Consider the following 27,413-nt stretch of genomic DNA (forward strand, 5'->3'; position numbering starts at 1 on the left):
CAATATATGTGATTCACCACATAAACAATTTAAAAAAACCATATGATAATTTCAACAGACACAGAAAAAGCATTCAATAAAATTCAACATCCTTCATGATAAAAAAGTCAACAAACTAGGCATTGAGGAAACACCTAAAAACAATAAATGCCATCTACAACAAACTCACAGCCAACATCATACTGAATAGGCAAAAGCTGGAAACATTCCCCTTGAGAATTGGAACAAGCAAAGTGTGCCACCCTCATTTATCCTGTTCAACATAGTACTGGAAGTCTTAGAGCAAACAATCAGGCAAAAGAAGGGGACAAAAGGTATCCAAAAAGGAAAATAAGTCAAATTATCTCTTCTTACTGATGATATAATTTTATACCTAAAAGAACCAAAGGCTCCTGGAACTGATAAACAATGTCAGTAAAGTTTCAGGATATAAAATCAATATGCAAATATCAGTAGCATTTCTATTCACCAACAATGTTTAAGCTGAGAGCCAAATCAAGAACACCATCTCATTTTCAATAGCCCCCATGAAAGAAAACACCTAGGAACACGTCTAACCAATGAGGAGAAAGATATCTGCAATGACAATTACAAAACACTGCTAAGAAAGCATAGATAAGACAAACAAATGGAACAATATTTTATGTTCATGAATTGGAAGAATCAATATTGTTTAAATGGCCATACTGCCCAAAGCAATCTATAGATTCAATGCTATTTCTATCAAATCCCCAATGCCATTTTTCACAGAATTAGAAACAACTATTTTAAAATTCATATGGAACCAAAAAAGAGCCTGAATAACCAAAGCAATCCTATGCAAAAAGAACAAAGCTGGAAGTATCACACTACCCAACTTCAAACTATACCACAAGGCTATAGTAACTAGAACAGCATGTTATTAGTACAAAAACAGACCCATAGACCAATAGAATAGGATAGAGACCCAGAAATAAAGCCACACACCTACAACCATCTGATCTTTGGCAAATTCAACAAAAAATTAATTCAAGGTGGATTAAAAATTTAAATGCAACAGCTAAAACTATAAAAGTACTAGGAGAAAATGTAGAAAATACCCTTCTGGACATCAGCCTTGACAAGAATTTATGACTAAGTCCTCAAAAGCAATCAAAACAAGTACCTGAAATAAAAGTGAAACCTAATTAAACTTAAGAGTTCCTTTCTGCACAACTAAACAATCAACAGTGTAATAAGACAACCTAAATAATGGGGGAAAATATTCACAAACTATGCATCCAACAAAAATCTAATATCCAGAATCAATTTAATATAATGAACTTAATTCAAGAAGCAAAAAACAAACAAACATAACAAAAAAGCTGACCTCATTTAAAAGGGGGCAAAAGACATAAACAGACATTTCTGAAAAGAAGACATAGATATGGCCAGCAGACATTTGAAAACGTGTTCAAAATAATTAATCATTAGAAAAATGCAAATCAAAACCACAATGAGACACCACCTCCCACTAAAAAAATAACAGATGTTGAGGTTGGGGAGAAAAGGAAACACTTATATATTGCTGGTGGAATGTAAATTAGTTTAGCCACTGTGGAAAGCATTTTGGAGATTTCTCAAAAGAACTGAAAACAGAACTACCATTCAACCTAGCAGTGCCATTACTGGGCATATACCTAAAGAAAAATAAATTGTTCTACCATAAAGACACCTGTACTCAATCACAGTATTATTCCCAATAGTAAAGAAATGGAATCAACCTAGATGCATATTAATGGTGGACTGGATAAAGAAAATGTGGTACATATAAACCATGGAATACTACACAGCCATAAAAAATAATGAAATAATGTCCTTTGTAGCAACAGGGATGTATCTGGAGGCCATAATCCTAAGCAAATTAATGCATGAATAGAAAACCAAATACCACATATTCTCATTTGTAAGTTAGAGCTAAACATTTAGTACACATGGACATAAAGATGGGAATTACAGACACTGCAGACCGTTAGAGTGGAGAGGGAGAGAGAGTGCAAGGGTTGAAAAACTACCTATTGGGTACTATCCTCACTAACTGGATAATGAGATCATCCATACCCCAAACTTCAGCATCATGCAAGGTACCCATGCAACAAACTTGCATGTATACCCCTTGAACCTAAAATAAAAGCTGAAATAAACAAAGAAAAATGCCAAGGCAATGGTGGTGTGTTTTCCAGTTCTGCGTAAGATTATACAGGAAAGAGTGCACTACTGTCTAAGTCTGTGTTGATTTTCATGTGAGCAAATTCACTTCTCTTTTTCCTACCATCTTGACTTTTCACAGTCTTTAGTCCCACATGGGAATATATTTTATTTTAGTGCTTTGCAACTTAAGCTCAGAACTAAAACATATTGTCCTTCCTGACTTTAAACCCATTCTTAATTATCTAGGTGGTAGCCCATTGCTAACCGAGTGAATATCTTTTTTATTTGTTTGTTTTTACAATATATGCCTATAGTTCATACATGGTTCTCTATTATTTTTGCTGGTAGTTTTCCTAAAGGCTAACAGAGAGCTTGGGGGATTTATTCTGTGTGACACACCTGTTGTCTTTTCATCACAGGTTCAAATGTTGCCCAGTCTCTGGGGAAAAGCAAATCAGCAGCAGCAGATGCTGTTTTCATTCTACTCATTCCAGTTTTGACACAATTGTTCAGAATATGTGCCAAATGTTAACCGCTAGCTCATTCTCTTTCCAAATCCATGGTAAGGTTTTCAAAACTGTATTCTTCATTTAGCAATCTTTTGTTAAAACTATGTTCCCACCATCTTATTGGCAGAAAAGGGAAAGAGAGCTAGTAAGCATTCCTTTTTCTAACTGCAATGGTCTTCCCCTGGAATTCTATCAGGATCTGTTTTATGCAAAATTTTATATTCATTTTTTTAAGAGGAGACAAACTGGCTTGTGGAAAAGTAGTACTACCACCTTAGGCATGAAATTCAAGGATAAATTGAAGAATATAAATACATTTGTGTAAGAAATAAGATATCATAACCTCATCAGTTCTAGTATGATCTTTTGTTGGATATGCCTAGTTTTGATCTTTGCCTTCCATATTCCATGCTTCCTCTCCATGCTGCATACCTCAGGAGGGGTTATTCCAGAGGAATAATTCTCAGGGACTGCTTCAGTTAACTTATTTGTCACCTAGCTTCTGGTTGAGTGCAGCCAATAGAAAGCATAGGTATGGGATTAGCGGGTTGGAGAACATTTGGTTGGGGTATTTATTTCTATTGAAATTTTATCTTCATTTATCATGGGAAGATAGTTGCATCCTTCTCCTGAAATAGTATTTGTAATATAATGGCTAGATTTACATTATAAAAAAATTTACCTCCCCTATTAAAACATATGCATAATTTTCTCAAAACCTTGCTTTCACCTGTTTCATTGAAAATTATTTAATAAACCAATAAATTAATGACCTATAATGTCACAGCCCTTTCTCTGTTATTCATTAGTTTGGTGGCAAAAGAATGGAGAATGACCAGTTAACTTTTGTGAGAGGGGAGGAGGTCTCATTTTCTCAATGTAAAATGTAACAGTGGGATGGAAGTTAACTTTTTGGAGATGTCTCATTTTTTTTGCGAATGTGAAATTTAATTATAAGAGTGAGGTTTTCTGGGTCTTGACCAGTCCCTATGCATTTATCTAATATAAATCCATGTGCCATGCTAAAGCTATCAGTAAAGACGAGCCCAAAGCTGAGAATATTTGCCTTGTATTATTCATGGGAAAATCATTGGTTGAGGATATTTCTTGGTTAGAGTTATATCTTGGCTTTACTTCACAGATATGCTTTATACATATCAGACAACATCTGATTGACTCTATTATGATATTATTTGATTATTACATTATGGATTCAATAGAAAAGCATTAATACCAGAAAAAGAGTGCAAAAGATAGTCTAGGTTTTTTGGGATCTCATAGTAATTCTTATAATAACATTGATTAGTAAAGGTCAATTTTGCATAGGTTACAAAAATATAGTTCTATAATCAAGACTGACAATAATCCTCTGCCTAAAATAGATACACTACTAGATAGGTTTCAAATTGATTTTACTGGATTAGTGGTTTTATATACATATGTATTTATATATAAGTAAATATATATATTTAAACATAAATCTGTTTTTGTTATATAAATATATAGAAACAATATATATTACCAATTCATGCATTCATATATACATAAATATGTAGAGATAAATATTATAAATATTGCTATATATTTTATATATTTATAAGTATATATAAATATTGCTATATATATTTATAAATATATATACATAAATGTATATTTATGTGTATATATGAACACATAAATGAATTGGTGATAACAAAGCAGAATATAAGTCTTTCCCTTTTACCTGAAAAGTAGTACTATCTCTTTCAAATTATTGGCTAATAGTTTATAGAGCTAAAGATGTTTCTCTGTGACAATTTATTTAAGATTTACAGCTTTTATGATAATCTAAGCCAATAATCATTCTAATACTTGAGCCTCTTTTCCCCAGAAAACTTACAATCATGGCAGAAGGCAAAGGGGAAACGAGCACATCATCACATGGCAATAGGGGAGAGAGAGCGCGAGCGTGACTGCGCCAACGGGGAAGTGAAACACACTTTTAAACAACCAGATCTTGAAAGAACTCACTCACTATAATGAGAACAGCAAGGGGGTATCCGACACTATGATACAGTCATCTCTCACTAGGTCCCTCGCCTAACTGGGGATTACAATTCAACATGAGGTTTGGGTGGGGACACGGAGCCAAACCAAAACACCATCCATTTCTTTTGTGCATCTCGAAATCGACTAATTATTTGATCATGTTTTAAAACCGAAGTATAAACCCAACCCATCTTTTGGAATGGTAGATCATATCCAAATCAGCAATATTAGTTCTAGATTAGATATAATTTTAGTCATAGTACGTTAAATTCCTTTCTCCATGTTCTAGCCCAGTCATCTTGGTTCAATTTCTTAATCTCATTAAGCTTCAGTTTTGTCTTCTATGATTGGCACAACATATAGTGCATACTTAACAGAATATTTTAAAGATTAATTGAAAAATGTACACAAAGCTCAGAGTACAACACCTGGCACATAACAGATATTCAAATATTGGTTTTGTTGCTGTTTTTGTTTTTCACTAATCTGACCCTAGTAACAGAATAAGATTTGTTTTTAAACAGTTTATTTTTTAGAGCAGTTTTAGGTTCACAGCAAACTTTAGCAGAATGTACAGAGAATTTCCATATTTCCCCTGTCCCTACACATGAGCAGCCTCCCCATTATCAAATTTCCTAACAGTGTACTACAATCTTTACAAACAATGAACCTATATTGACACATCTTTATCACCCAAAGTCCAAACCTTACATTAATGTTTACCCATGGTGTTGTACATTCTATGGGTTTAGACAAACGCATAAGGACATGTATCCCCCATTATAGTATCATACAGAGTAGTTTCATTGCCCTAAAAATTTTTTATGTGCTCTGCCTATTCATCCTTCTCTCCTCCCTAATCCTGGTAATCATTGTTCTTTTTACCATCTCCATAGTTTCACCTATTGCAGAAGGTCATACAGTTGAAATCATATAGTATGTGGTCTTCCCATTTTGTCTTATTTGACTTAGTAATATGCATTTAAATGTATTCCACATCTTTTTAAGGTTTGATAGCTCACTTTCTTTAAGCACTGAATAATTGTTTGGGTATATCACAGTTTGTTTATACATTCATCAACTTAAGGACATCTTGGTTGCTTCCAGGATTTGACAATTACGAATAAAGGGTCTATAAACATTCATGTGCAAGTTTTTATGTGGATACAAGTTTTTGCCGCCTTTGGGAAAATATCGAGGAGCACAATTGCTGTATTTTATGGTAAGAGCATGCTTAGTTTTGTAAGATACTGCAATACTGTCTTCCAAAGTCATTGCACCATCTTGTATTCCTTCCAGCAATGAAAGAGACTTCTATTGTTCCACATCCTTGCCGTATTTGTTGTCCATGTTCTGGATATTGGCCATTGTAATAGGTATGCAGTGATACACAATGTTGCTTTAATTTACATTTCTCTGATGGCATATGATGTAGAGGCTCTTTTCATATGCTTATTTGCCATTGTATGTCTTATTGGATAAGGTGCCTATTTAGACTTTTGGCCCATTTAAAAAATCTGATTTTCTTATTGTTGAGTTTTAAGAGTTTCTATATTTTGTATAACAGGACTTTATTATATATATATGCTTTGGAAATATTTTCTCCTAGCCTGTGTCTCCTCTTTTTAGTATCTTGACAGTGTCTTTTATGGAGCATATTTTTTAAAAGATAAAATACAGCTTATCATTTTTTCATGGATTGCTTCTTTGGTGCTGTACCTAAAAATTTGTAATCTAGATTTTCTCCCATGTTATCTTCTAGGAGTTTCATAGTTTTTTTCATAGTTTTAGATTTTATGTTTAGGTCTATGATCTACCTTGAGTTAATTTTTGTGAAGGGATTAAGGTCTTTGTCTAGATTCACTCTTTTCTTTCTTTTTATGCATATGGAAATCCAGTTGTCAAATCGTCATTTGTCAAAAAGACTTTCTTTTCAACACTGTATTGCTCTTATTCATTTGTCAAGGATCAGTTGACTATACAAATATGGATCTATTTCTGGGCAGTTTATTCTATTCCATTATTCTATTTGTCTGTTCTTCTAACATACATACTCTCTTGATTACTATAGATTTATAGTAAATCTTGAAGTGAGGTAATGTCAGTCCTTCAACTTTGTTCTTCTTTTTCAATATTGTGTTGGTTACTCTGGGTCTTTTTCTTCATATATAAACTTTAGACTTGGTTTATCAATATCCACTAGATATTTTGCTGAAATACTGATTGGAATTGCAATGACTCTCTAGATAAAGTTGGGCAGGATTGACCTCTTGACACTACTATCTTCCCATCCACAAACATGGGATATCTTCATTTTATTTCATTAGCACTTGATTCATCTCAGAGTTTTGCAGTTTTCCTCATATAGAACTGGTCCATATTTCGTTATACTTAAGTGCTTCAGGGTTTTTTTATGATAATATAAATGGTATGGCATTTTAATTTCAACTTCCACTTGTGCATTTTTAGTATATAAGAAAGACATTCACTTTTATTTATAATGTTGTCTCCTGCAACCTTGCTATAATAATTCATTAATTCCAGGAGATTTTTGTGAATTTATTCTGGTATTCTAAATAGCTAATCATGTCATTTGTGAACAAAGACTATTTTCTGTCTTTCTTCCCAATCTGTATACCATTTTTCTCCTTTTCTTGTCCTATTGCATCAGCTAGAATTTCCATTATGATGCTGAAAAGTGCTGACTGTTCCCAATTTTAATAAGAAAGCTTTGTGTTTTTTACCTTTAAGCACAGTGTTAACTGTAGGATTTGATATTTGGTATTCTCTATCAAATTCAGTTTGTTTCTCTCTAGTCTTAGTTTACTGACAGTTTTTTATTTAATTATGAATGTGTGTTGGATTTGTGAAATACTTTTCTAGCATTTATTGATAGGAACATGTGAGCTTTCTTCTTTATCCTGTCAATGTGATGAATTACAAATTGATTTTTAAATTTTGACTCAGCTTTGCATACCTGAGATAAATACTATATATGATGTGTAATTCTTATTATACATTGTTGGATCTAATATGCTAATATTTTGTTGAGAATTTTTGCATGTATGTTTATCACAGATATTAGCTTGTAGTTTTCTTATAATTTTTTGTCTGGTTTTGCTGTTAGGATTATATTAACGCCATAGAATGAGTTAGGAAGTATTCCCTTTGATTCTGTCTTCTGAAGGATATAATAAAGAATTGGCATAATTTTTCCTTAAATATTTGGTAGAATTCACCATTGGACCCATCTGGGTCTGACACTTTTGTTTTGGGAGGTGATTAATTATTGATAAAATTTATTTAATAGATATAACTGATTCAGATTGTCTGTTTCTTTTTTGTGAGTTGTAACAGATTGTACCTTTCAAGGAACTAGTCCATTACATCTAAGCTACCAAATTTGTGGACACAGAGTTGTCCATAAAAGACTTTTATCCTTTTAATATCCATGAGATATGTAGTAGTGTCCCTTCTTTCATTTCTGATACTAGTAATTTTTGTCCTCTCTTTTTTTCATTTAGCCTGGCCAGATGCTTTTTGGTGTTATTGATCTTTCCAAATAACCAGATTTAGATTTTATGGATTTTCTGTTTTCATACTGGAATTATGGATTCCTTCTTGCAGTCCTATCTGTTTTTGCCTTGCATTATTTTGATGCTCTGTTAGAAGGGACATGCATGTTAAAGATTGTTATGTCTTTTTAGAGAATAGACGTTATCACTATTCAGTGCCCTTATTCATCTGCTCTGAAGTCTTATCTGTCTGAAATTAATAAACTTGTTCATGCTTTTATTTGATTAGTGTTTACATGGTATATCTTCCTTCATCCATTATCTTTTCATCTATTTGTGATTTCATATTTAAAGTTGGTTTCTTGTAGATAACGTCTGGTTGGGTTTTATTTTTTGATTCACTCTGACAACCTCTTTTAATTAGTTCAGTTAGACTATTAACATTCATTGGTTAGTGATATAGCTGGATTATTTGTTGATGTTTTCTATTTGTTTCCCTTAGTCTTTGTGCCCATTTTTATCTTTCATTCTTTTTCAAGTCTTTCGTTTTGAGCGTTTTATATGTGCTCATTTTTTCTTTCTTAGTGTATCAATTACAGCTTTCAAAAACTTTTTCTAGTGATTTCCCCAGTTTGCAATAGAAATATACAGCTAATACAACTAATCCAAGTCCATTTTCAAGTAACACAATACTACTTTAATGGCATTGTGGGTATCTTATGGAAACAAAATAATTCTTCTTTCCTCCCATCCCTTGTATCACTGCTGTCATTTATATTACTTATACATAAGCAAATGTACAAATACATAGATAATTACATTATTTTGAAAAAAACGTCATATGTTAGGTAATTGTAGAACAGAAAATTTAAAAGTTTTTATTCTACATTAACTTATTTCTTCTGATTATTTGTCTTTGTTTATACAGCTCCATGTTTCTGACCTGTGTATTTTTCCTTCTCCCTAAAGAACTTCTTTTAACATTTCTTACAAGGCAGGTCTACTGACAACACATTTCCTCAGTGTTTATTTTTCTGAAAAGCTTTTATTTCTTCTTCACGTTTGAAGAATATTTTTTCAGGCTACAGAATCCTAGGTTGGTGGTGCTTTTTTTTTTTTTTTAATTGTTACTGTTTTTCTCTCCCAACTCTTCAAATATTTTACCCCACTCTCTTCTTGCTTGCATGGCTTCTGAGAAGTCAGATCCAGTTCTTATCTCTGTGCCCCTATAAGTAAGGTGTTTTTCCCCTCTGGCTCCTTTCACAATTTTTTTTCTTCATCTCTGATTTTCTATAGCTTGAAAATAATTATGCCTAGATGAAGTTTTCTGGCATTTATCTGGCTTGGTGTCTCTCAGCTTCCTGGATTTGCAGGTTGGCGTCTTATTTCGAGAAAAAAAAAAGTAGTAATCATTGTTTCAAATATGTCTTGCATTTTTTTCTTCTTTCTTCTCTTTTTAGGCTTTCCATTATGTGTGTGTTACACCATTTCTAGTTGACCCTCAGTTCTTGGATATTCTGCTCTTTATCTCAGGTTTTCTCTTTCTTTTTGATTTTTCAGCGGTTTCTATTTTCAGAGATATCCTCAAGCTCAGAGATTTTTTTTTTCCCCTCAGCTCTGTCCAGTCTACTAATAAGCCCATCAAAAAATTCTCCATTTCTGTTACAGTGATTCTGATCTTTAGCATTTCTTTTTGTTTCCCTCTGAGAATTTCCATCTTTTTGCTTACATTGCCCATCTGTTCTTACATGCTATCTACTTTAACCATTGGAATCCTTAGCATATTAATCATAAGTTTTTCTTTAATTCCCAGTCAGATAATATCAATATATCTCTCCTATCCGAGTTTAATTTAGATGCTTATTTTTTTTTTTTTTTTTTTTTTTTTTTTACAAACTAAGCTTTTTGCCTTTTAATGTCATTTAACATTTATAGCTGGACATGATAAATATACTAGGTAAAAGGAACTGCAGTAAATAGGCCTTTAGTCATGCGGTGTTAAGGAATGGGGGAAAGGAAGCATTCTATAGTACTGTCATTAGGACTTAATGTATTAGTCAGCCTGTGCCTCTAGATTGTGAACTTTAGTATGCTTCTCATTCCTGCCTCAGACGGAACATGTTGGCTGGAGCGAGTTACAGTTGAGTTTTCCTCCACGTTAGTTAGGCTCCGATAAAACTCCAACAGTTTAGGTTCTGGTTAAATGGTATCGTCCCAGGGCAACCCTTGTGAGGAAGGAAAAAATGCTGTGGTGTATTTTAAAATGATCCTTTGTTCCTTCCCTCTGCTGGAAGCATGAAGGGATTTTTCTCTGATATTTACAGTGAGAATCTGGTCAAGTTCCTGGAGGTAAAACTCAAAAAAATGTGTCCCTCCATTACTGGATCCCCTGGAGTTTTTAACTCTCAAACTTGTCCATGCTGAACTTCTAGCAATTCATCAATTACATTTTAGGTTTTCTTATTTGGGCACTGGTTCACACAGAAATCATTGCTTGTGGGTTTTGCTCAGGTAAGTTGAGATTCTCTGTATTTGCTTCTCTGTCCCTCCAATTTTGAGGGCAGTGGTTGGCACTATGACCTTACTTCTCTGTCAAATCTGAAATGAGTTGCTTATTTTTCAGCCTGTTCTTCTTTGTACTGGTTGTTAGGATGGAGTAGAACTTTCAAGCTTCTCACATATCAGACAGAAAACCTAAGTAGATTTTTAGAAATTGAAAATGCTTCTATTTTTTTACTGGTCTGGAAACCCAAGATTATTGAAAATTCTTAGTGTATCAATTTACTCATTTGATATTGAATAGAATGTGGTTTTCTTCTTGGCCAGGAAAAATGTAGCACATTCTGCAATATATCTTAGGGGAAAATTAGTTCCAAGGGAAAGATCTGTCTTTTATGCATACGGAAGGTCTGGCTAGCATTTGGGCTCTATGGAAAATGTGTTCATATATCTTTAGCTAGGACAAAGTCTACACAAAATGTTAATAGCAAACTGCAAAGTCATGGAAACTGTAGGACTTGCACATAAATATGCAAAATGTTCTTGAAAGGCAGAGTATTTGGGTGGGTTTAGATTCTTGAAAACAAGACCAAAAAAATGTAATATCTTTATACCTTGCAGATGCAGATGAGCCATGGGAATTTGATTTATATTGCTAGAGAAAAGGGCAGTGATAGGATTAGGTTTTTCTCTATTGATTACCTCTGTTTAATTAGACTGCTTGAAAAACTCCTTTGGAGTTGCTTAATTTCCTCAAGAAAAAAATAAACTTCATAGATGGTGCCAAGGAATTTGCCTTAAGTTCAGAAAAATTTTAAGAGCTCCAATGTGTAAAAATAAAAAATACATTATAGAAATAAAGTGTTGGAACTTCTAATTTTGAAAGGATTGTAGGAATTGTGGATTTTACACTTCTGAAGTAGAGGAATAATCAGATGATGAGTTACTCACGGGTTTTTTTCTCATAAACAAATAAGAAAAGGAAGCAAACACTTAGTTCATTGCCTGTGCTGGAATCTGAGAAGCTAAATTTAATGTTACTCATTTAAACTTGTAAACAACTATGTGAGATAGGTAATATTATCACTACAAGAATATTACTAAACATAGAAAGATAAAATAACTTGCTCAGGGCACATAGCTAGCAGCTGACTGAGCTGGTATTCACTTGAGTTTACTTTATAAACTCTCTCCATTGATAAACACCACAGTACAGTCAGAGACAGTACAGTTCAATCTCCCTGAGGAAAACACTGGTAAATGCCAATTTGGTCTTCTAAAGCTTCTTTGGGAAACATGGTGTCTTCGTTTGTTTTGTGCTATGACAAAATACCAAAGACTAGGTAACCTATACTTAACAGAAATTTATTGACTCCCAGTTTTGGAGGCTGAAAAGTTTAATATCCAGCTGCTGGAATCTGGTGAGGGACTTCTTGATGCGCCTTCCCATGACATAAGGCAGAAGAGCCAGGAGAAGGCAAGAGGGGGCCAAAACCCGACATTTTATAATGGCATCAGTCCCACCCATGAAGGGACCCCTCCTGGTCTAATCACCTCTTTAAACTGTCACCTGTTAATAACATTATTATGGCAATCAAAGTTCAATATGAGTTTTAAAGAGGATAAATATTCAAACTGTAGCTTTCCAATCCTGGTCTCTCAAAACTCATGTCTTTCGGACATACAAAATGCGTTCTTTCCATCCCAACAGTCCCAGAAGTCTCAACTCATCCCAGCATTAACTCAAAAGCTAAGTCCAGAGTCTCATCCAAATCAGATACATGTGAGAGTCAAGGCACAATTCATCCTGAGGCATATTTCCCTCCAGTTGTGAGCCTATAAAATTAAACAAGTTATGAGCTTCCAAAACGCAATGCCGTTAACAGACATGGAATAAACTTTCCCATTTCCCAGGGAAAAATTGGAAAGAAAAATGAAATAGGTCACAGGATGTACAAAACCCAACAGGGTGAACAATCTAAATCCTAAAGCCTGAAAATAATCTTTGACACTATGTCCAGCTTTCCACACTCACTGGGGTAGGGATTGGGTCCCCAAGGGCTTGGAAAGCCCTGTCTCCATGGCTTTGCTTGGCTCAGCAAAATGAGTAGTTCTCACAAGTTTTCTTGTGCCTGCAGCTCTTCCTGGCTAGTGTTGCACACTGGTAGCTTTACTATTCTAGGGTCTCAGGAGCAGCTTCACCCACATGGCTCCAGTAAGCACTGTCCTATTGGAGGTTGTCTGTAGTGCCCTCCTACCACAAATCTCTCTCCCAATCTCCAGGCTATCCATGACATCCATTGAAATCTAGGTAGAGGAAGCCATGTCCCCACAGGTCTTGGATTCTGTGAACCCCACAAAATTAGTACCACATGGACCTTGCCAAGGTTTACAGTTTGTAACTTCGAGAAGGGCTGCTCAAGCCACACCTGAGCCTGCTTGAGCCATAGCTGGGGTAGATGAAGAGTACCAGAATGCAGGGAGTGGAGATTTGAGGTACCCCTGAGCAATGTACCCCAAGGTCCTTAGTGTACTTTTGACATCTCTTTTGGCATAGTTTATTTCCTCAGGCCTTGTCATTCTGGGCCTTTGATGGAAGGGGCCACACTGGAAATCTCAGAAGCATCTTTGGGGTCATTCTCCCATTATCCTGATGAGTACTCTCTGGCTTTGTTCTTCTATCTGTACTAATCTTATCAAATGGTCACTGAGAGTCTCCTAAATCTTCATGCTGTGTGGTATAGCTTGGATCTATGTCCCTGCCCAAATCTCGTACAGAAATGTAATCCCAATGTTAGAAGCAGGGCCTGGTGGGAGGTGATTGGATCATGGGGATGGATTCATATGAATGGTTGAGCACCATCTCTCTTGGTACTGTCCTCAAAATAGTGAGTGAGTTCTCATGAGATGTGGTCATTTAAAAGTGTGTAACACCTCTTCCATCACTCTTGCTTCTGCTCTAACCATGTAAAAGTCCTGCTTCCCATTGACCTTCCACCATGATTGTAAGTTTCTTGAGGCCTCCCCAGAAGCTGAGCAGATGCCAGCATCAGGATTCCTGTACAGCCTGTGGAACTGTCAGCCAGTTACAACTTTTTACTTTACAAATTACCTAGTCTCAGGTATTTCTTTATTCCACTGTGATTCCCTTTTAATTATAAATTCACTCTTTAATTTTTCTCTTCCTATATTTTACTCTATGTGGTTAAAGAAGCCAAGAAGCACCCTGAACGTTTTGCTGCTCAGATATTTCTTTCACCAGAAATCCTACTTTATCAGTCTTAAATTCTGCCTTCTATAAAACCACCAAATCAATGGACACAATTCAGCCAAGTTCTTTGCCACTTTATAAGAAGAATGGACTTTGGTTCAGTTCCCAATACCTTGCTCTTCCTTTCCATCTGATACCTCATCAGAAATGCCTTTGCCATCCACATTTCTACCAACATTCTGATCATGACCATTTATGTAATATCTAAGAGGTTTCAGGCTTTCCCTACAACTATTTTCTCCTTCTGAGCCCTCACCAGAATCACCCTTAATTATCTGTTCATGGCAATCTAGGTCTTTTCCAGCATTCACTTTAAAACTCTTTCAGTCACTACTCATTACCAGATTCCAAAGCTGCTTCTACAGGTTTATATATCTGTCACAGCAACACCCAACTTTTCTGGTACCAATATTTTGTCTTAGTCCATTTGTGCAGCTATAACAGCATGATATAGACTGGGTAATTTATGATGGATAGAAATTTATTGGTTTACAATCCTAAAGGCTGGGAAGTTGAGTATCATGCTGCCAGCATTTGGCATGGGCCTCCTTGCTCCCATGGTAGAAGGCAGAAAGGCCAAGAGAGGGCAAGAGAAGGTCATCCTTCTTTAAAATGGCAGCAATACCACCTATGATGATACAGCCCTCATGGCCTCTTAAATCACCTCTTAAAGGCTCCAACTCTTAATACTGTTAAAATAGCCATTACATTTTACAGCGCTTTGGAGGAGACAAACATTTAAACCATTGCCCATGGCTAATAAAATAGATGTGTAACACATATATGTCACCAAAAGTTGTTCAGACTGGCAATTTGTATGACTAGGAGAAAAGTGTATTTTCAATAACACCCATAGAGCATCCTTTTTCATCATTCTGGTAAAGAAACCTGGGAACCGGAAAAGGAGACCAGCTTTAGAGAGCAATGACTGAGGAAGAAAGTCAGTAGCATGGCTGGCTCTGAGGCAATCCAACTACCTGCTTCATAAAGCAAGGGCCCCACTAAGCATGGCTCTACCTGTTTGCTCAAGAGGCTTTTGGCTGTAAGTGACAGGAAATTCAAATAATACTAGTTAAAAAATTTAGGAATGTTTTCACCAGTTTAACAGAAAGTTGAGAAGTCATCTGATGTTAAAACGGACTTAATCAAGTGGCTCTGGTTCAATGTCCTGCGAGTTGCTTGGTTCTACCCTCCTCAGTGTGCTGACTTCATTCTTAAGTGGGTGAGAGGATGATGCCTTTGCAATCCACATCCACTCCTCACAAAAAACAAAATAATAAAGGTTCTCTATTCCTGCATCTTTCTTGAGAGTGCTTGCCTGAAAGCTCCCAACAAACTCTCATTCTGGTTGATTCCAGCTGGGCCAAGTCATTTTCTCAATCTACGGCTATTGCCAGAAAAAGGAAATGTTAGGTGCACATGTCAAATGGAAACACCACTGGACAAAATCAGGATTCTTTTGGGAAAGAGGAAAGGATTAGATGATCAACATTTTTTCATTGCTGACCACATAGAACACTGCATATGTCCCAGAATGGTTTGAAGAGAGCTTAAATTCAGTAAATTTAGATGGAACTTATGATCAAGGTGAAGACGTGAAATTAGCACTAGAATTTGAAGCTGAACAAAATACACGAAGGCAGAATTTATAAATTCAGAAGTGAGATCTTTGCTGCAGAATTATCACCTGGTAAATAAAATTTATGATACTGAAATCCTCTCAAAATTGAGAAGACAAATTTATCATAATTTTTTCTAAAACATAATCTACTATACTAATTTGCTGATTATTTAATGTTCAATTTTAAAAATTATATCTTTATACTTTCAATTTTAGAAAAATTCTAAATATCTAGAAAGTTTATCTATAGAGAGAAGCTGAATATATATAATTCAACTTCTTATATATATTTATATATAATTATATATATAAACATATAACTTCAACTAAGTAATGAAATCATTACTTATCTTACCATCCCTGAGATAAGCATTGATAATATTTTAAGTATACTTTTAATCTATTTTTAAATATATTTTTCTTTTGAGACAGAATCTCACTCTGTCTCACAAGCTGGAGTACAGTGATGTGATCTCTGCTCACTGCAACCTCCGCCTCCCAGGTTCAAGTGATTCTTCTGCCTCAGTCTCCCGAGTAGCTGGGATTACAGACGTGCACCACCATGCCTGGCTAATCTTTGTATTTTTAGTAGAGATGGGGTTTCACCATGTTGGTCAGGCTGGTCTCAAACTCCGACCTCAAGCAATCCACTCACCTCGGCCTCCCAAAGCTCTGCGATTACAGGCGTGAGCCACCACGCCCAGCCGTTAACTATATATATATATATCTTTTAACAGAGAAATTTCAATCACACTTTCTATTTATTTTGTTTTGTAAACTTATTATACTCCTTTTTTATACAATAATTATATATTTAAATATATTTTTTAATTTCTCTAATTTTCTAATTTGTCTCTTTTTTTTTTTTAAATTTATTTATTATTATTATACTTTAAGTTGTAGGGTACATGTGCATAACGTGCAGGTTTGTTACATATGTATACTTGTGCCTTGTTGGTGTGCTGCACCCATCAACTCGTCATTTACATCAGGTATTGCATTGGGAGTAATTTGTCTCTTTTATAGAGCTATGGTTAGTTTCAACACAACAGAAATTGCTTTGAAGTGGCAAACCTATTTCCAAACAATTTCTTATAGCAGTAAGATATTGCCACTTACAATATCATATGATAACAATATGATACCACAGGGTAGGTCACACGTTCTAGATAAACTTTTCTAAAATTCTAATTGTTAGATTTTTTTTTTTTCTCTTAAGAGTGGAATATTAGCACTTTCATCTCATAAAGACTGATTCTCATTCTCACCTTCCCTGAAGTTTGGAAACAATGAAATGATAGGCAATAAATTCCATATGCATCATGTCTGAAATATCTTATAATTTACTAACCAGAAAACAGTTTCTGAACCAAACTGGTTACTATAAACTCATTTTCAATTCAGGACCCACCTATATTTTCATAAGTATATTCTGTCTAAAAGAGTTTTTTGCAAGGCAATTATTTGATACGTCACTCATCTGAGATACATCATCCAAAGTGGAGTAACCATTATCAAGACAATGCATTGAACTCACTGCTTCTCCCTATCACACTCTAGTTCTTTACTTAATTCTGCACCCAGTCTCTGTTCTTTACATGTAAGTAGTAAGACATATCTCTGGAATCCTAGTATCTTTTAACCTATTATAGAAAAAACAGGTTAGAGTTTCTAATGAAAATATTTAAATCCTCTTTGATTTGCATGTGAATTATAGCCATGGGAAAACTGTTTTCAAAAATAATAAAATTAAATTCTATTAATATGGTTATCCATATATTGTCACCGGAGTTACCTCATTCTACCTTGCATTGTAGATATTTTCTTAAATTTCATTTTCCCTGCTTGATTATAAACACCTCTAAAGCAGTGGTCAGGTATTAGTTATTATGCCTACTCTCCTATTTCTAATAGTGTTCTACAGTCAAAATAGCATTTGTTAAATTATACAGATAAAGGACAGAGGAGAAAAATTCATAGCTACACAAGTTTATCTCAAAATTATTTATGATTCTCTATCTCTTACTTTAAGACTCAGTAGATCTACTCAAATTCCACATTTAGTTTTCCTGATTTACTTTTAGCATCTCTTCTATATCATTTTAATTGGAAACAAAAAGTCCACCAACTTTTGAAAAACAATTTGAGAGCACTCAGAATAAGGCTGCTAAAAATAGAATTATCACACTATAATGTATGAGACTTCAACATCCAGCTCTAATGGAGTAATGGAGAATGGATTTATTTTTGAAAACAGAGACACAATAGAGAAAATCAATAAAAACAAGACTTGATTCTTCGAAGAGATCAATAAAATGGATAAATCTTTAGTCCGATTAAAAAAAAAAAAAAAAAAAAAAAAAAAAAAGACCAGGCACAGTGGCTCACGCCTGTAATCCCCGCACTTTGGAACACTGAGGCGGGCGAAGTGCAAGGTCAGGAGACCAAAACCATCCCGGCTAACATGGTGAAACCCTGTTTCTACTAAAAATACAAAAAATTAGCTGGGCTTGATGGCGGGTACCTGTAGGCGGAGCTTGCAGTGAGCCGAGATGGCGCCACTGCACTCCAGCCTGGGTAACAGGGCAAGACACTGTCTCAGGAAACAAAAAAAACAAAAAAAAAAAAACAAAAACAAACAAACAAACAAAAACAACCATTAACAAAACGGAAGAAACATATTACTAACACCAGAAACAAAATAGAGAACTTAACTATAGGTCCTACAGTTAACAGTATAAGGTACCATAATGAACAAATTTCACAAGTTTCTTGATAGATACAAACTATCAAATCTTCTTAAAGAAGAAAGAGATAATCAGAGTAAAGCTAGACATATTAAAAATGAATTTGCAGTTGAAAAGCTTTATGCCAAGAGAACTCCAGGTGCATATGGTTTCCTTAATGACTCCTCCCAAAACTTTAAGAAAGTAGTAATTCCAATTCTAAACAAAATCCTCAAGGAAATTTAAGACTTTCCCACTTAACTCATGAGATCAGGGTTCCCCTCGTAAAAAAAATTCAACAAAAATACTACAAGAAAGTAAATGTAAAGAGCAGCATCACTCATGAACATGGACACAATACCTAACATATTGAAAACAGGAATATATTACTATAGTAACACAATATGGAAAAAATCTATATGATCATTTCAATAAATATGAAAAATTATTTAACAAAATTCACCACCCAGTGAATTTTTTTTACACACACACACACACACACACACACACAAATCCTCAAACTAGGATTAGTAGGAAATGTCCTTAAATTGGTAAAGCTCATCTAGGAAAAACTTATAGCTAATATTAAACATAATGGGAATAAATGGGATCATTCCCTTTGTAGGATCAGATCCATGGTAAAATTAAAACAGCAGCAGCAGTAATAACAAAAGATCATTTTGGAGGTCATAGCCAATGTAGATGAAAAAATAGAAACACATAATTAAAAAAAAAACTATATTTGCAGAGTGAGGGTCACTTTCATAGAATAAATTAAGAAATCTACAAAAATGCTTCTAGAACTAATACATAAATTTGACAAGGTTACAGTATAAAAAGTCAAAATGGGAATAGTATTTCCTAGAGGTACTATATCCAAAATATATAAAGAATTTTCAAAATTCAATACTAAGAAAACAAACTCTTAATTTTTAAAAATAGGCAAAAGAGTCTAGCAGAACTTTACCAAGGAAGACATACAAAGAGTAGATAAAGTTTATGAAAAAATGTTTAATATTGTTAATAACAAAAATGCACATGAAAACACAATGAGATAGGACTGCACACTCACAAGAATGACTAAAATTGTAACAAACAACTGACAAAACCAAGTACTGACAAAGATTTTACTTAGATCTAGTTCTAAGAATTAGAAGAGCTTCGAATTACACAAATGAATGCAATTTTCATAAGTGTGGTCTCAGAATATGTAGAGGGGTCAACAGGAAATGGTTCTTCAGAGTCTGTCTCCAGTGGGTATATAATATGGGTATAATATGGGTATTTGTAGATTTCTTAGTTTATTCTATGAAAGTGACCATCACTCTTCAAATAAAGATAGTTTTATTTTTTAATTATGTGTTTCTATTTCTTCATCTACATTGGCTATGACCTCCAATATCTTTTGTTATTGCTGCTGCTGTTGTTTTAATTTTACCATGCATCTGATCTTACAAAGGGAATGATTCCATTTATTCCCATTAAGTTTAATATTAGCATGGGTGGAGCAAGATGGCCAAATAGGAACAGCTCCAGCCTCCAGCTCCCAGCGCCAGCGACACAGAAGATGGGTGATTTCTGCATTTTCAACTGAGGTACCGGGTTCATCTCACTAAGGAGTGCCGGACAATCAGTGCTGGTCAGCTGCTGCAGCCCAACCAGCAAAAGCTGAAGCAGGGCAAGGCATCTCCTCACCTGGGAAGTTCAAGGGGGAAGGGAATCCCTTTTCCTAGCCAGGGGAACTGAGACACACAACACCTGGAAAATTGGGTAACTCCCACCCCAATACTGCGCTTTACCAAAGATCTTAGCAAACGGCACACCAGGAGATTATATCCCACACCTGGCCGGGAGGGTCCCATGCCCACAGAGCCTCTCTCATTGCTAGCACAGCAGTCTGAGATCCAACTGCAAGGCAGCAGCCAGGCTAGGGGAGGGGCGCCCGCCATCACTGAGGCTTAAGTAGGTAAACAAAGCTGCTGGGAAGCTCGAACTGGGTGGAACCCACAGCAGCTCAAAGAGGCCGGCCTGTCTCTGTGGACTCCACCTCTGGGGACAGGGCATAGCTAAACAAATAAACAAACAAAAAGTAGCAGAAACCTCTGCAGACGCAAACGACCCTGTCTGACAGCTTTGAAGAAAGCAGTAGATTTTCCCAGCACGGAGGTTGAGATCTGAGAATGGACAGACTGCCTGCTCAAGTGGGTCCCTGACCCCTGAGTAGCCTAACTGGGAGACATCCCCCACTAGGGGCAGACCAACACCCCACACCTCACACGGCAGGGTACACCCCTGAGATGAAGCTTCCAAAGCAAGAATTAAACAGGTACACTCGCTGTTCAGCAATATTCTATCTTCTGCAGCCTCTGCTGCTGATATCCAGGCAAACAGGGTCTAGAATGGACCTCAGGCAATCTCCAACAGACCTGCAGCTGAGGGTCCCAACTGTTAGAAGGAAAACTAACAAACAGGAAGGACACCCACACCAAAACCCCATCAGTTCGTCGTCATCATCATCAAAGACCAAAGGCAGATAAAACCACAAAGATGGGGGAAAAGCAGGGCAGAAAAGGTGGAAATTCAAAAAATATGAGTGCATCTCCCCCTCCAAAGGAACGCAGCTCATTGCCAGCAATGGATCAAAGCCGGATGGATAATGACTTTGACGAGTTGAGAGAAGGCTTCAGTCCATCAAACTTCTCAGAGCTAAAGGAGGAATTACATACCCAGTGCAAAGAAACTAAAAATCTTGAAAAAAGAATGGAAGAATAGATAACAAGAATAATCAATGCAGAGAAGGCCATAAACGAACTGACAGAGATAAAAACCATGACACGAGAAATATGTGACAAATGCACAAGCTTCAGTAACCGATTTGATCAACTGGAAGAAAGAGTATCAGCGATTGGGGATCAAATGAATGAAATGAAGCAAGAAGACAAGTCTAAAGAAAAAGGAGGAAAAAGAAATGAACAAAGCCTGCAAGAAGTATGGGATTATGTAAAAAGACCAAATCTACGTCTGATTGGGGTGCCTGAAAGTGAGGGGGAAAATGGAGCCAAGTTGGAAAACACTCTTCAGGATATCATCCAGGAGAACTTCCCCAACCCAGTAGGGCAGGCCAACATTCAAATCCAGGAAATACAGAGAACACCACAAAGATACTCCTTGAGAAGAGCAACTCCAAGACACATAATTGTCAGATACACCAAAGTTGAAATGAAGGAAAAACTGTTAAGGGCAGCCAGAGAGAAAGGTTGGGTTACCCACAAAGGGAAGCCCATCAGACTAACAGCAGATCTCTCAGCAGAAACTCTACAAGCCAGAAGAGAGTGGGGGCCAATATTCAACATTCTTAAAGAAAAGAATTTTAAACCCAGAATTTCATATCCAGCCAAACTAAGTTTCATAAGTGAAGAAGAAATAAAATCCTTTACAGATAAGCAAATGCTTAGGGATTTTGTCACCATCAGGCCTGCCTTACAAGAGACCCTGAAGGAAGCACTAAACATGGAAAGGAACAACTGGTACCAGTCATTGCAAAAACATGCCAAAATGTAAAGGAAGAAACTGCATCAACTAATGAGCAAAATAACCAGTTAATTTCATAATGACAGGATCAAGTTCACACATAACAATATTAACCTTAAATGTAAATGGACTAAACTGTCCAATTAAAAGACACAGACTGGCAAACTGGATAAAGAGTCAAGACCCATCAGTCTGCTGTATTCAGGAGACCCATCTCACATGCAGAAACACACATAGGCTCAAAATAAAGGGATGGAGGAAGATCTACTAAGCAAATGGAAAACAGAAAAAAAGCAGGGGTTGCAATCCTAGTCTCTGATGAAACATACTTTAAACCACCAAAGATCAAAAGAGACAAAGCCATTACATAATGCTAAAGGGATCAATTCAACAGGAATGGCTAACTATCCTAACTACATATGCACCCAATACAGGAGTACCCAGATTCATAAAGCAAGTCCTTAGAGACTTACAAAGAGACGTAGACTCCCATACAATAATAATGGGAGACTTCAACACCCCACTGTCAACATTAGACAGATCAACGAGACAGAAAGTTAACAAGGATCTCCAGGAATTGAACTCAACTCTGCACCAAGAGGACCTAATAGACATCTACAGAACTCTCCACCCCAAATCAACAGAATATACATTATTCTCAGCACCACATTGCACTTATTCCAAAATTGACCACATAATTGGAAATAAAGCACTCCTCAGCAAATGTACAAGAACAGAAATTATAACAAACCCTCTCTCAGACCACAGTGCAATCAAACTAGAACTCAGGACTAAGAAACTCAATCAAAACCACTCAACTACATGGAAACTGAACAACCTGCTCCTGAATGACTACTGGGTACATAACGAAATGAAGGCAGAAATAAAGATGTTCTTTGAAACCAATGAGAACAAAGATACAATATACCAGAATCTCTGGGACACATTTAAAGCAGTGTGTAGAGGGAAATTTATAGCACTAAATGCCCACAAGAGAAAGCAGGAAAGATCTAAAATTGACACTCTAACATCACAGTTAAAAGAACTAGAGAAGCAAGAGCAAAGACATTCAAAAGCTAGCAGAAGGCAAGAAATAACTAAGATCAGAGCAGAACTGAAGGAGATAGAGACACAAAAAACCCTCCAAAAAATCAATGAATCCAGGATTTGGTTTTTTGAAAAGATCAACAAAATTGATAGACCGTTGGCAAGACTAATAAAGAAGAAAAGAGAGAAGAATCAAATAGATGCAATAAAAAATGATAAAGGGGATATCACTACAGACCCCACAAAAATACAATCTACCATCAGAGAATACTATAAACACCTCTACACACATAAACTAGAAAATCTAGAAGAAATGGATAATTTCCTGGACACTTACACTCTTCCAAGACTAAACCAGGAAGAAGTTGAAACCCTGAATAGAACAATAGTAGGCTCTGAAATTAAGGCAATAATTAATAGCCTACCAATGAAAAAAAGTCCAGGACCAGATGGATTCACAGCTGAATTCTACCAGAGGTACAAGGAGGAGCTGGTACCATTCCTTCTGAAACTATTCCAATCAATAGAAAAAGAGAGAATCCTCCCTAACTCATTTTATGAGGCCAACATCATCCTGATACCAAAGCCTGGCAGAGACACAACAAAAAAAGAGAATTTTAGACCAATATCCCTGATGAACATCGATGCAAAAATCCTCAATAAAATACTGGCAAATCGAATCCAGCAGCACATCAAAAAGCATATCCACCATGATCAAGTGGGCTTCATCCCTGGGATGCAAGGCTGGTTCAACATATGCAAATCAATAAACATAATCCAGCACATAAACAGAAACAAAGACAAAAACCACATGATTATCTCATAGATGCAGAAAAGGCCTTTGACAAAAATTCAACAGCCCTTCATGCTAAACTCTCAATAAATTTGGTATTGATGGAACGTACCTCAAAATAATAAGAGCTATTTATGACAAACCCACAGCCAATATCATACTGAATGGGCAAAAACTGGAAGCATTCCCTTTGAAAACTGGCACAAGACAGGGATGCCCTCTCTCACCACTCCTATTCAACATACTGTTGGAAGTTCTGGCCAGGGCAATCAGGCAAGAGAAAGAAATAAATGGTATTCAGTTAGGAAAAGAAGACGTCATATTGTCCCTATTTGCAGATGACATGATTGTATATTTAGAAAACCCCATCATCTCAGCCCAAAATCTCCTTAAGCTGATAGGCAACTTCAGCAAATTCTCAGGATATAAAATTAATGTGCAAAAATCACAAGCATTCTTATACACCAGTAACAGACAAAGAGAGACCCAAATCATGAATGAACTTCCATTCACAATTGCTTCAAAGAGAATAAAATACCTAGGAATCCAACTTACAAGGGATGTAAAGGACCTCTTCAAGGAGAACTACAAACCACTGCTCAGTGAAATAAAAGAGGACACAAACAAATGGAAGAACATACCATGCTTATGGATAGGAAGAATCAATATCATGAAAATGGCCATACTGCCCAAGGTAATTTATAGATTCAATGCCATCCCCATCAAGCTACCAATGACTTTCTTCACAGAATTGGAAAAAACTGCTTTAAAGTTCATATGGAACCAAAAAAGAGCCCACATTGCAAGAGAATCCTAAGTCAAAAGAACAAAGCTGGAGGCATCACGCTACCTGACTTCAAACTATACTACAAGGCTACAGTAACCAAAACAGCATGGTACTGGTACCAAAACAGAGATATAGACCAATGGAACAGAACAGAGTCCTCAGAAATAATACCACACATCTACAGCCATCTGATCTTTGACAAACCTGACAAAACAAGAAATGGGGAAAGGTTTCCCTATTTAATAAATGGTGCTGGAAAAATTGGCTAGCCATAAGTAGAAAGCTGAAACTGGATCCTTTCCTTACTCCTTATATGAAAATTAATTCAGGATGGATTAGAGACTTAAATGTTAGACCTAATACCATAAAATCCCTAGAAGAAAACCTAGGTAATACCATTGAAGACATAGGCATGGGCAAGGACTTCATGTCTAAAACACCAAAAGCAATGGCAACAAAAGCCAAAATTGACATATGGGATCTAATTAAACTAAAGAGCTTCTGCACACAAAGGAAACTACCATCAGAGTGAACAGGCAACCTACAGAATGGGAGAAAATTTTTGCAATCTACTCATCTGACAAAGGGCTAATATCCAGAACCTACAAAGAACTCAAACAAATTTACAAGAAAAAAACAAATAACCCCATCAAAAAGTGGGCAAGAGGTATGAACAGACACTTCTCAAAAGAAGACATGCATATAGCCAACAGACACATGAAAAAATGCTCATCATCACTGGCCATCAGAGAAATGCAAATCAAAACAACAATGAGATACCATCTCACACCAGTTAGAATGGCAATCATTAAAAAGTCAGGAAACAACAGGTGCTAGAGAGGATGTGGAGAAATAGGAACACTTTTACACTGTTGGTGGGATTGTAAACTAGTTCAACCCCTATGGAAAACAGTATGGTGATTCCTTAAGGATCTAGAACTTGAAATACCATATGACCTGGCTATCTCATTACTGGGGATATAACCAAAGGATTATAAATCATGCTGCTATAAAGACACATGCACACGTATGTTTATTGCGGAACTATTCACAATAGCAAAGACTTGGAATCAACCCAAATGTCCATCAGCGACAGACTGGATTAAGAAAATGTGGCGCATATACACCATGGAATACTATGCAGCCATAAAAAAGGATGAGTTTGTGTCCTTTGTAGGGACATGGATGCAGCTGGAAACCATCATTCTCAGCAAACTATTGCAAGAACAGAAAACCAAACACCGCATGTTCTCACTCATAGGTGGGAACTGAACAATGAGATCACTTGGACTTGGGAAGGGGAACATCACACACCGGGGCCTATTATGGGGAGGGGGGAGGGGGGAGGGATTGCATTGAGAGTTATACCTGATGTCAAGGACGAGTTGATGGGTGCTGACGAGTTGATGGGTGCAGCACAACAACATGGCACAAGTATACATATGCAACAAACCTGCACATTATGCACATGTACCCTAGAACTTAAAGTATAATAATAAAAAAAAAAGTTTAATATTAGCGATAAATGGGTGTGATGGGTATGATGTCATCTCCAATGTAGTGGCTTTGGTGTTTGCTACTATCAGAGATAGTGCTGGCATTTTCAGCCCCATCTGATTTCCCTCACTCATCATGGCAGGGACTTAGAAAGTAACCCCTCAGTACACATTCATACTCACACCTATAGTTCACTAAAGGGGCTATTTGCAAGAGCAATCACATCTGAGTTTTTGTCTGCTCAGGCAAAGTTTTGAGCTTGGTTAGAGTCACTGAATTAGAATCATAAAAACTACTATCACAATTTCGAAGACAAAAGAGATAGCCTGTGCTACTCTTGGAAAATTGCTTTCACCTATGACCCAGATCTCATTAGTAGCACTATATAGACGTCTTCTAATAGTCATTTCCTCTGCCTTGTTCCAACCAGACAGCATCTTTGTTGGCAAGTAAAAAGAAGACCAGATTCTGACCCCGACTTTTTTTTACAAAATCCACTAGCTGGTTTTCATTTTAATATCTATTTCCTATCACTTCATATAAATGAAATGCACAGAACAAACACTCTCCACTCTTCGGATGCAATTTTATCTGTATTCTTTAACTTCTTGCTGCTCTTTCCTTTTGTTTCCAGTTAACATTCCTGGAAAGTCACAGATTGATATACAGATCTGGACTGTTGAATAATTGATACTTGCATTTGGAAAATATATATTAACATTCTAAGTTTTATGCTGCCTATTCAAAGACAAATAATATCGTTACTATTCCTAAGAATCCTCAACTGTGTTAAGGGAGATAGACGTAGAAACAAAAACTATAAGACCATGCTGCAAAGTTCTAATAGATACTTCTAATAATTATGCTAATAGACAAACAACTATTGGACCACAACAGCTAATCCAATGCACATAGACTGAGAGAATTGGAGGTTTCATAGTGTAGGTAGCAGCAGAGGTCTTGAAGCATAAAGTAGTGGGAATTGCTCTCCAAGTAGAAGAAACAACTTGTATGCAAATAACAAATTAGAGAAACACCTCTAGTATGTTCAGAAAATAGTGAACGATTATGTGGCTGGAGCTCAGGGTACATTTATTCACTCATTTATCCTACAGTATTTATTGAGCAACTTCTGTGTAAAAGGCATTATTCTATATTTTCATCACAATAGTGACTGAACATAAAAATCCCTGCTCTTCCTGCTCTTGTGGAGCTTTATTCTAATTGTAAGTGAAAAACAACAACAACAAAATTAGAGTATATCAGATGGTAAAAAGCTTTATGGAAAAAATTAAAAGAGGGAAAGTATATAGCTAGGAGTGTTGGGTATAGTGAGCAGGATGGTCAATGAAGACACTATTGATGAAGTGACACTATCAGAGGCCTGTAGAAAATGAGGGAGAGAGTCAGGTGGATATTT

This window comes from Macaca mulatta, chromosome 14 (assembly GCF_049350105.2).
Source record: "Macaca mulatta isolate MMU2019108-1 chromosome 14, T2T-MMU8v2.0, whole genome shotgun sequence".
Lineage (NCBI taxonomy): Eukaryota > Metazoa > Chordata > Mammalia > Primates > Cercopithecidae > Macaca > Macaca mulatta.